Raw genomic sequence first — 12,162 nt, forward strand, 5'->3', positions numbered from 1 at the left:
CCCAGGACCTCCAGCCACACAGGTGGCACGTGGCTCTGTCCGTCCTCGGGGAGAACCCAGCTCACTCGTGTCTCAAGCCCTGGAGGTTCTGCTGCCAGGTGCCTGGGAGCCCTCACAGCCCAGCAGGCTGTGAGGGGCCCGAGCCCACAGGGCCCTGCCTGAGATGGGCTGGTTTCTGCAGCCCCATGGACCCCCTTTCTGGGCCTTTCTGGTCCCAGGGGTTAGCTTTCTGTGATAGCTGGATGCCAGTCAGCAGGACAAATGCGAGTCAGAGATGACATGTACAGCACACTGTAAACTGTAGCGCTGGTGTAAACACATCGGTATTCCATGCATACCGTCTCCCACCGTGGGCTTCTGCCAGGACGCAGGCCTGGGAATGGCGTGGCCTTGGGGCAGAGCGGGTGTGGTAGCCATTTCCACGCCATAGACCCCAAGCCATGCTGACAGGACCTGCGGCATAGTACGTGCTTGAAAGACCTCAGGTGGACAGATTCTGACAGCCCTGCGAAGACCTGTGGTCCCAGCCTCCTCTTCTAGGCAGTCCTTGAGGCCCACTGCACCCCAAGAGATGCCTCTCTTGCTGGGAGTGGGCAGTAGGGGGGCTTATGAAGCAGGGGAAGGCCCTCAGCCCACCGCAAGGTCCCCCCATGGGCCCCCACTCAGCCCTTACCCTGAGCCAGGAAGCAGGTACGCTGTGGAGCCGCTAAGCCCTCACCTGGCATGTGACCAGGTCCCCCAGCCAGGAAGTCAGGGGATGTGATGTGCACCCCTATTCCTGTTCAGGATCTTCTGGGCAGAGTGGTGTGCTGAGGGTGCACTGACACAGCCTGCTGGCTCCTGGCCACGCCAGCTATCCCAGGACCCTGCAAGGTGCCAGAGGGCCCAGCCGCCTGGCAGAGGTGGGCAAAGTGGCACACAAGGGTCAAGCTGAAAAAGAAAATGAGGGGCTTACACCCTAGTTCAGTGCCTGGTTAAAACTGCAGTCTTCCTTCCCCCTCTGACTGACTAGGGCGGAGCTGCAGAGCCTAACCCCAGGGCCCCGCCACCGCTGACCTAAACTGCAGGGGCCCTCAGGGCCCGCCAGAGGAGCAGATATATAAGCCAGAGCCTCCCAATAGTTCAGTTCAGGCTTTGGATCCGGAATCCCCTGGACTAGCAGGTCTGCGAAAGAAAGGATAAGCTCTCCTCCCTCAGAGCTGGCTGGTGGCTCTCCGTGCATTCTGCCATGACACTGGTGCATTGGCCGAGAAAGGTCAGTGGAGCTGGCTCTTAGGCCACTGCTGACAAGAGCAGACTTCGGGGCACTCGCTTCGGGCTCTGGGACCCAAGGAAGGCGCCACCGGCACAGTCACATGTTCCTGAATTCACGGGGCCCGGGGCCGGAGGGACTGCGGTGACTCTGCGCTCAGGTGGACCCAAAAGAGGCAGGAAACACCTTTCTGGGACTTCCTGGAGGGAAGTCAGAATCAGACCTCTGAAACTGAAGTTCTCCCCGGGAAACGGGTCCGAGTTCTGGCCTGTCCTATGGACAGAAGGGGTAGCTGGCCCTTCCCTAGGTACCTATTGACCTCAGGAGAGCTCGGATCCTCTAGAGCAGTGGTCGGCAAACTCAGTAGCCAACAGAGCCAAATATCAACAGTACAATGATTGAAATTTCTTTTGAGAGCCACATTTTTAAAACTTAAACTATATAGGTAGGTACATTGTTATTAACTTAATTAGGGTGCTCCCAAGGCTTAGGAAGAGCCTAATTAAAGCCCCATGTGGCTCGCGAGCTGCAGTTTGCCGACCACGGCTCTGGAGGAACGGCTTCTGGACGGTTTTCACCGTCTCTGGGACTTCCCGGGCGGGATGTCAAAGCTCAGCCTGGCTAAGGGTCTGAGCCTGGCCGCCTTTGAAAAAGGCAGAAGAGAAGGAAAGGAAAAGGCACCCATTAAGTGAGGTCCCGACCAGGAAAAAGCCTTCACGGCCATACAGGCAAAGCTCACTGGAGCTCCCAGATGTGACGCGGGACTTTCCAACGGGGCAGCCCTAGGAGTTCTGACTCAGCAGGTGGGACCTTGGCAGAAGCCAGTGGCCTACCTCTCCAAACAGACTGACCCGGTTGCTGGGTGGCTCCCATGCCTCAGGGCCCTTACAGCCATGGCCTTATTCGTCAAAAAGGCAGACGAGCTCACTCTGGGACAGAACTTAAATGTCTAAGTGCCTCATGCTGTTGTCACCCTACGGAAGCTAAGGGGCAGCACTGGCTGACTCATGCTCGGATGACTCAATGCCAAGGGCTCCTATGTGAAAATCCACGAATAAGATTAGAGGCCGTAAGAACTCTTAATCCTGCCACTTTCCCACCCATCGCAGAGGGAGCCCTGAGCACGATTGTCCGGAAGTCCTAGGGGAGGTTCACTGCAGCCGGCCGATCTAACAGACAGGCCTTTACAGAATCTGGACTTAGTATTGTGCACGGGCGGCAGTAGCTGCCCAGATGAAGGGAAAAGACGAGCCAGATAGGCAGTGGTATCACACTTTGAGATAATAGAGGCACAGGCCCTGCCTGAAGGATGGTCAGTGCAGAGGACAGAACTTTGGGCCCTCGTCAGAGCCTTAAAACTCCATAAGGATAAGTGCACTAACATCTACACTGACTCGCGCTATGCCTTCACTCCCTCGTATCCGTGGGGCCATATACAAGGAAAGGGGGCTCCTGACAGCCGGAGGAAAAGGAATCAAAAATCAGAATGAGATCTTGAGTTACTAGAAGCACTCTGGGAGCCCAAGGAAGTAGCAGTCATCCACTGTAGAGGACACCAAAAAGGAAAAGACTCGCTCTCAGAAGGGAACCGTCACGCAGATGCAGCGGCAAGGCTATCTGCTAAGGAGCGGGCGGCGCCATCGAGGATCATGCTGGTTCCTGAATTACCTGAACCTCCGAAATACACCCCTCAAGAAGAAGAATGGGCCCAATGAGAAGGGGGTAAAAGGACGAAGGAAGGTTGGTGGATACTTCCAGGTCATAGGGTCTACGTTCCAAAACAGTTAGCTCGTAGAGTAGCCCATGAATTTATCCATTTAGGGAAACTGGTTCTAAAAGCCTTGTTAAGCAGATACTATCTAATTGCCCATCTCCCCTCCTTTTGCGCCTCAGTCTCTCAGCACTGCCTCCTCTGTGCACAGAACAATGCAAGGCAAGGTCCTGTAGAACCGATAGGAATTCAGCGCTGTGGGAAGGCTTCCTTTGAAGATCTAGAGGTAGACTTTACAGAAATAGGGCCTAGTAGAGGAAATAAATATCTTTTAATTTTTTTCTACCCCTTTTCAGGCTGGGTTGAGGCATATCCTACCTGCATGGAGAAGGCGAGAGAAGTCACTAAGGCATTGCTAAAGGACATAATTCCGTGGTATGGAATGCCATTAATCATAGGGTCAGATAATGGCCCAGCCTTTATGGCTGAGGCAGTACAGCAGGTAGCTAAGGCCTTAGAATTAAGTGGAACTTACATACAGCCTATAGGCCCCAGAGTTCAGGGAAAGTAGAACTCATGAACTGGACTCGCAAGCAGGCTATGGCTAAGCTAAGCCAGGAGACGAACTTAGCCTGGACAGATATCTTACCACTTGTGCTCCTGTGGGAGGGCTGTGCCCAAGAGCCAGGGCAGGGTTCTCTCCATTTGAAAATCTATGTGGCAGACCCCTTCCCTTAATTTGGCCAAATTTGGGAGAAATAGGGAACTTAGAAATTCAGAAACAGCTACAAGGACTTGGGAAAAGTATCCTTAAAGTCCACAGATGGGTTACTGATCGATTGCCCATCTCTCTAGGAACAGCTGTGCACCCTCACAAGCCTGGGGACCAGTTTTGGGTAAAGGATTGGAAAAAGGAACCCCTTAAGCCAACCTGGAAGGGACCTTATCCAGTCGTACTAACCACGCCCTCAGCTCTCAAAGTTGCAGGACTGAGCACCTGGATCCACCACTCCCGGGTAAAAGCAGCCCACCAGCTGGACAGTCAGCATCCAGAGTGGAAGGTGACCTCTGACCTGAACCACCCCCTTGCGGATCATCGTCTAGAAGACAGTGGACCCGGCTGACCAACCTGAACCTCCTTATTCCCTCCTATCTGGATAGTCACTGTTTTTGTTTTGGTTTTCTAACAGTTTTATTCTGTCTTCATACAAGTGTCCCCGGAACCCCAGACTGGTATTGGGAGGAGAACTTCTCTGCCCTTGCTACTCTAAAGACCCCCTTGGGGAAGGTGGGGAAGACTCGGGATACTGAACCCCCCTTTTTTTCATCGCTCCCCCCTTCAGCAGGAAGTAGCTAGAGCGGTCATCGACCTTATCCCCAATTCCTGAGTCTTTTGTAATCCTCAAGGCTAAGAATAGCTTGTGGAACAAGAGGGGGGAATAAAAAGGAAAATGGTGGGGGGGGGGCTTTCAACCTAGCTCAGTATCTGGTTAAAACTGTAGTCTTACTTCCCCCTCTGACTGACTTGGGGGGCCCTGCAGAGCCTAACCCCAGGCCCCGCCACAGCTGACTTGGGCAGAGCTTCGGAGACCCTCAGGGACCTGCCACAGGAGGAGATATAGAGGCCAGAGCCTCCCCACGAGTTCAGTTCAGGCTTTGGATCCGGAACGCCCTGGACTAGCAGATCTGCGAAATAAAGGTTAAGCTTTCCTCCCTCAGAGCTGGCTGATGGTCCTCCCGTGCATTCTGCCACAACAAAGCAGGATCTGATCTGTGCCCCAACCAGCCCACCCCTTTCCATCTGAGACCCCAAGAGGGTGAGTCATGCCGGGAACAGGTGGCAGCACAGGGACTGGACTTTAACCAAGCTCAGGCTCCTGCCTGCCTCACACCGAAGCCAGACCACCAAGGGATCCGGGCCGCCTGCCACTACTTGAGCCAATTCAGCAGAGACGGGGTTGCATCATGAGCATTTATTCCAATATTGCCGGCAGTACAATGCCGGCAGCAGGGAGAGCAGCAGGTCATCCACAAAATCTGCTCTGCCCCCCACCATAAGCCAGCTGCTTATATTGGATAGAAGGACAAAGATTACATGGGGAAGCAAGCAAAAGGGCTAAGAATGGGTATGCAAAACAGGCCGTTTACAGGTAATGTGGGCTGGGGGTACCAAAGGCCTGGGGGTTTGCAAAGTCCTGGTGCCTCTGGTTTCTGCAACAAGGTTGTTAATCTTTCCATGATAACAGGCATCTACCGATGAGGAGGATGGGCTGCATTTCCAGGTGAGCCCCCAGGTCCCGTGTGCAACTCTCAGCCAGATTGGAAAGTGTCTTCTTTAATCAGAACAAAACAATCACGGTTAACAGAGCGTGATTAATATTTCTTATATTTATAGCTGGTCCTTAGTATTCTCTTTCTGCCCCTAACAACACTACATCCAGCTCCTTCCTCCGGGGCAAACCCCAGGAGTCCTGGGCATCCCTGGAGTGGCCAGAGGCACCTCCTCATCCTCTCATCCCCCCCAACGTGCTCTCGGTGCCTGGCCTTCCCTGGGGCAATGTTAGACCGGTGCCCTGCAGACCTCAGCTGGGACAGCCTCTGCTCCGGTCACACTGCGCACAGCCGTCAGGATCAGGGGCTGTGGCCCAGGAGTTAGTGGCCTTGGAGATGCATGATGGCAGCTCCGGGGCTAATGTCCTTGGAGCTCTGTGAGGCCTGCCCAGGGCCCAGTTCCCACCAGAGCAGGCTGTGTCCTATCCCGGCCACAGGGAGACAGGACACTCTAAAGAAGGCTCCCAGGCCACACCAAGGGCTGAGGCCTTGCCGGTCACCTGGCTCCCTCTTCTTAGCCCTGAGTCACTCGCTGCAGGGGCCAGTGAGGGAACCCCAGAATGCCGAGCTTCAGGGACAGCAGGTGAGGCCCAGAGGCCCGGGGGCCGCTGACCACAGTGTCCTCCCCTGCCTCACACAATCCCTCACCCAAGCCCACCACCCAGCCCTCTCTCCAAGGCCGGTCCCCAGGTGCCTCCCACAGCCACGCCCCTGCAGCCAGGCCCAGCTCTGCCATCTCTGCCTTCTGGGGTGATAGCAGCAGCCTCCTCCCAGCTGCGAGGAGCTTGAGGAAAGGCTGCTGGAGAAGGAAGTGCAGGACCCACGTCTGACACGCCCGAGAGGCCAGTTAAGCTTGTCAGTGCGAATCGAGGGTGTGGCCAGCACTGCTGCCCTCAGGCCTGCTTCTGTGGCCCTGCTTCTGTGGCCTGCTTCTGTGGCCTTGCTTCTGTGGCCCTGCTTCTGTGGCCCTGCTTCTTGTGGCCTTGCTTCTGTGGCCTTGCTTCTGTGGCCCTGCTTCTGTGGCCCTGCTTCTGTGGCCTGCTTCTGTGGCCTGCTTCTGTGGCCCTGCTTCTGTGGCCCTGCTTCTGTGGCCCTGCACGTCTGTTCCCATTGCCTGGCGTGTTGTTCCCCACCTTGTTGATCTGGTCAGAGCTCCTGCCTCTGGGGCAGGCTTCCTGACACGCAGTCCCCCTTCCCCCCCCCCCCCCTCACACCTGCTCCTTCCAGCCTGCCAGCCCCTCAGGGCCCAGCACAGAATGGGTGTCAGGGAGAACGGTGAGGTGAGGCCTGGGCTCACCCGAGGTGGGGGGAAGGAGGCGGCCTGCTCCCAGCCCTGCAGAGGCCGATGCATTTGTGCCTCAGGTTTATGAAGGGCCCTGGGCTGCTCTCACCTCTCTGAGCAGCCACTCGGGCCCAGGCCCCAGTGTAGCCAGGAGGAGGGCCTTCCCTCAGAGAGCCCACCCAGCAGCCCGCCTCCCCACGTGAGGATCTCGGTGCCCTTTCTGTGGGTGCCGCTTCAGAGCCCAGAGAGGGATGGCACCCTGCCCACAGCCACACAGATGGCTCCTTAGCCACACCCAGGGTTCCCACCCTTCCCTGCAGAGACCCCTTTGCCCTCCGCCATCCTGGGTGGGCCCTATACTTTGGGGGCAGGTGTCAGCGGCACAGGTGATGCCCAAGATTGACACTCCTGTGGACCGGGTCAGTGCCAGGTAACACACACCCAACACCCACCCCTGGGCTGAAAGCTGCCAGCTCAGGCAGGCGGCAGGTGCCTGCACCTCAGGCTCCGGGACGGCCAGGAAAGGGCCGTGGCCACGGTCTCTCCTTTGTTGCCCGCACTTTCCTTCTGAGCCCTCTGGGAAGGGGACAGTGGGGGAGGGAACGGAACCTCCCTGACGGGCTTGCCACAGAGCTGACTGGGATTCAGAATCAATTGGTTCTCACATGGATGATCTGGGGGTCCTCTGCTGCCCTGCCACACATTGTGACATCCTTGGAGAGCCCCCCACCATCCCAGCATCTCCCCTGCCCTGCAGTTCCCTGGGAGGGCATCTCGTTGTGACCAGTGACTTATCCCAGGAACCACCCCACCCCCCAAGTCCTTACCAACAGCTAATATCATTAGGATGTGCTCCTGCTGCGAGATATGTGCACCAACCAAAATGAGGAAATGAATCAAGAAAGACGATGAAGTCAGAAATCATAGCAACCAACCCTGGGAGAGAACAAGGCAAGTCCTGGGGAGAGAGATGGACAGCGTCAAGAAAGCACAGGGCAGACTGGAGTGAGTAGCAGGCGGGCCTCCAGGGAAGGCCTCTATGGGAGACGGCTGGCCGGCATGGCCATCCTGACTGTAGCCCAGAGTGCCTCTGGGGGATGGAACAAAGGAGGGGAGGGGGTCTTCTCCCAGCGTCAGGAGCAGAAATCCCACAGAGCAGGCTGGTGGTGACAGGAGCTCCACCCACTCCCAGCAAAACAAGCATCAGTGGTGAAAATGATTTTAAGAGAAAAAGCTTCTGGAAATTGTCTTCAGAGCATAGAGTAAGTGTAGAAAAAAAATAAGAAAATATACTAAAACTCAGACTAGCGAGAGTGTATGTCATCTGGCCCATGACCCACTTTCCCAGTCTTCACTCTCAGCTCAGCATGACAGACGCTCCACTCCAGGCAGGTGAGCCAAGAGCACAGGGCTCCCTCCCCGACCAGGTCCTAGCCAAAGGCCACCATATGTCCCCAAGCGGAACAGACTGCCAGCATGTCTCATCCCTACCCCCAGCTCTGTGGTGCCAAAGGCAAATCCTGAGTAAGTACAAGTTGAGTGGCCTGGGCCCCGTTCCTCCACCAGCCCCCACATTCACAGAACGGAAATTCAGAGAATATTGAGCCCTGATTGCCCTCACCCCAGCTCACTTGTAGGGTGAAGGTTCCACACTGGGAGAGACAAGCCAAGAAATGCAGGCTGAGCTCTGGGAAGCGTCTTGTGACTACATGGCAGGTGTAAGAATGAGGGGGTGGAAAGCGAAGTAGATGGTTGATGTGTGAAGAGAATTTTGGCTTTTACCTTCTAGGTCCTTGGGAGCCATTGAAGGGTCATGGTCCCTGAAAGGGTCACATTCTTTTCCTTGTGGTCAGTGTGCCAGTTGGGAAAGAGGGCACCCCTGAGGGCAGACAGGCCATCATGGAAAAAGGAAAGTGGGTAAAGAGTTAGGGGGCGAAGCTTGCCTAGGTCAATGGGTGAATGGATGGACAGATGAATGGATGGACGGATGGATGGATGGATGGATGGATGAATTGAGGGAGGGAGGGAAGAAAGAAGAGAGTAGGGGAGGGAAAATGGGATGATTGGATAGATGGGACAACAAGATGGGAACGGATGTCAGGGGCAGAGAGGGAGTAGAGTGCTGAAGCCCAGGGGTCTAACACATCCTGCAGAACACTGCCCACCGCCCTCTGCTCCTACACTCGCACCCCGTTTATATCCTAGTTAATCAATATGAACAGCCTGGGAGAAGAGGTCCAAGATGGCAGCGGAGTAGGTGGAAGCTACACTCACCGCCCCCTGGGGCCAAACCAGAATTACAACTAAATGATAGAACAATCCTCCTGAATAACCAACGAGCTGAAGCTTGCCTAGGTAGATGGGTGAATGGAGGGATGGAAGGCTAACTGAAGAGTAGGCTTATAACCAATGATGTACAGAAGACTGGTAGGAAGGGTGGGGATACCCACAGGGCTGGCCCTGCTCCCTGGGCAGTGGCTGAGGTTCTGGAGGGATATCTCAGCTGCGGGAGGTTCCCCATGAGAAGCATGGGGTCTAAACCCCAAGCCTGACTCCCAAGCCCAGAGCACCAGAGCAAGGAAGAGGTGCTCACATAACATCTGGTTGTGAAAAGCAGAAGGGCTTCTGTCCGTCAGGGAGAGATGGGGGTCCACTACAGACACAGGGCCAACACACAAAATTTCATTCACAGCCACTCACTCTGGGCTCCAGCACAGGGAGGGCAGAGTGGCCTGGAGTTGTGGGATGAGAGTCTGGGATTTTGTGACTCTAGGAAGAGAGATGAAGGGACAGCCATCAGGATCCCTGAGCCGAGCCATTCTCCCAGATCACAGATGCCATCTTTCTTGGGTGCAGCATTCCCCTCTGCGAGGCATCAGCCTGTGGGGAAGCAACAGCCCCACCCTCTACACTCCCTCTCGCCCCACCCTGCAGAGCTTCCTCCTGCTGAGGAGTCAGTTGCCTTGGCCAGAGTGTAGAGATTTGGGCAGACTGGGGGGGGGGGGGGGAGTGCTGTCAGTGACTGAGTTGTGTGGCTTTGGGATGGGAGCCAATTCCCCCACTTTCCTGTGTACCTGACTGGTGCTGCCCCTCATGAGAGGTCCACTAGAACCACCGTCTGAGCTCAGGTTCTGGTTTCAGAGGCCCCACCCACTGGACTCCTAGTGGCTCCACCCAGCTAAGGTCAGGGCAAAATCTGGGACAGACTGAGTGGTGTGGCTCTGGGGTGGGGGCAACACTTCCCACCTTCCCCGTGACCTACTGACACCTCCCCCTCATAGGAGATCTACTAGCCCCATCCTCCCAACTCTTGGCAGCCCCACCATCTCCTCCTGGCAGAATCTGGGACAGACTGAGCTGTGTGGCTCTACAGCAGGGACCACTTTTCCCTCACACACCCAACCGGAGAGGAGCACTCCCTTCACATGGTCAAATCTTGGTCTGAAAAATTTCGTTTGGGCCTGAAAAATTCTGCTGACCTCACCCTGACAATTCTCTGAGACCCCGCCCCCACACAAAGGTGTGCGAGCACCCAGTGGGTGGCGGCTGGACTTGGTAAACCTGGGCACATTTGCTGAGTGGCGTCAGGCTCAGCATGGCACCGAGTTTGAACCTGTATCAATTTGGTAAACATGACTTGCCCTACCTGGTAATTCACTGTGAACCTACCTCATGTAACTTGAGTACCACCAGAGGCAGCCAGCGGTGGAGGTAGGCAGAGGCAACCTCAGAGTGCCTTGGAACTTTTGCTGACCTGACCCCAGGCCCAGTGCCGGTAACATCCAGCCAGGGTGCACAGCTTGGTCCTTCCCATGTGCACCCAGGCCCAGCAGAGGCAGCCAAAAACTGTAGGTCACTTGTAGCTCCAAACAGGTTATTGCGGGCCAGTCACAGGCAGCACTTTACACTGCTGCACCAGAGCCCTTTCTGAAAAGCCCAGAACAAACAGACCCAGTGGCCAACTTTAGACACCATCAGAGCAGGATCCGGGAAGCCTCACAGTGGCATATCCACAGGGCAGTCTCGGCAGGCACCAAACCCTGCTGAGGCAAATTCTACTTTGGGTGCTCAGCCCCTGCACAGCAGTTCACACACCGGGGTCAGGATTGAGCTTCACAGTCAGCCAGCCTAAGGGTCAACCCCAAGCATGAATGGGCCAATCACAATAGAGGCTCAACCAGCCGTGGGCAAACTACGGCCCGAGGGCCGGATCCGGCCCGTTCGGCTGTTCTATCTGGCCCGCGGAGCCGAAAGAGCGGAGGGTTTTCTTGCTCTCCCCTCCGCTCCTTCACCAGCAGCAGTGTTAACATGTATTAGTTCACACAAACACTCCATCCATGCTTTTGTTCCGGCCCTCCGGTCCAGTTTAAGAACCCATTGTGGTCAAAAAGTTTGCCCACCCCTGGGCTCAACTTTAATAGCAGGGCCCACATAACTGACACAAGAGACATTCCAGGAGCACTCAGCTCAGGTGATCAAAGAGATTACACCATTGGACCCCACAGGACACCTACTATATAAGGCAACCCCTCAAAGACTGGGAGTTGTAGCAGATCTATCTAATAGAAGCAAACACAAAAAGGCAGTCAAAATGGGGAGATAAGAAACAAGCCTTAAATGAAATAACAGAAGTCTTGAGAAAAATAGCTAAATGAAATGGAGGCAAGCAATTTATCAAACATAGAGTTCAAAGTAATAGTTACAAGGATGCTCAACAGTATGAAAAAGAACATCCTAGATAATAAAACCCTGATATGCAAATCGACTGAGCAGCAGAACGACTGGTTACTATGATGCTCACTGACCACCAGGGGGCAAATACTCAACACAGGAGCTTCCTCCTGGTGGTCAGTGCACTCCGATGGGGGGAGTGCCACTCAGCCAGAAGCCGGGCTCACAACTAGCTAGCGCAGCAGCGGTGGTGGGAGCCTCTCCTGCCACTGCAGCCGCGCTAAGGACCCTTCAGGGGATGTCTGCCTGCTGAGGGGAGTGGGCCTAAGCTGGCAGGTGGACATCCCCCGAAGGGTTCTGGACTGGGAGAGGAAGCAGACCGGGCTGAGGGCCTCTAGTAGAAACCATAAAGAAGGATCAGTTAGAAATGAAGAATACACTATCTGACATGAAGAATATCACTGGAAGGAATAAACAGTAAGTTGGATGATGCAGTGGATTGAATCAGCAATTTGGAAGACAAAGTAGAAGAAACACCCAATCAGAGCAGTAAAAATTAAAAGAATTTTTTTAAATGAGGGTGGTTTAGGGAACCTTTGGGACAACATGAAATATAACAATATTCGCATCATAGGGGTACCAGGAGAACAAGAGAGAGAACATAGGATCAAGAACATGTTTGAAGAAATAATGACTGAAACCTCCCTAACCTGGTGAAAGAAAAGGACACACAAGTCCCAGAAGCACAGAGAGTCCCAAGCAAGACAAACCCAAAGAGGCCCACACCAAGACATATCATAATTAAAATGGAAAAAGTTAAAGATAAAGAGAGAATCTTAAAAGCCACAAGAGAAAGACAGTTAGGTACCTACAAAGGAGCTCCCGTAAGACTGTCAGCTCATATCTCGATAGAAA

The sequence above is a fragment of the Myotis daubentonii genome, chromosome 5 (assembly GCF_963259705.1).
Source record: "Myotis daubentonii chromosome 5, mMyoDau2.1, whole genome shotgun sequence".
In the NCBI taxonomy this organism is placed as follows: domain Eukaryota; kingdom Metazoa; phylum Chordata; class Mammalia; order Chiroptera; family Vespertilionidae; genus Myotis; species Myotis daubentonii.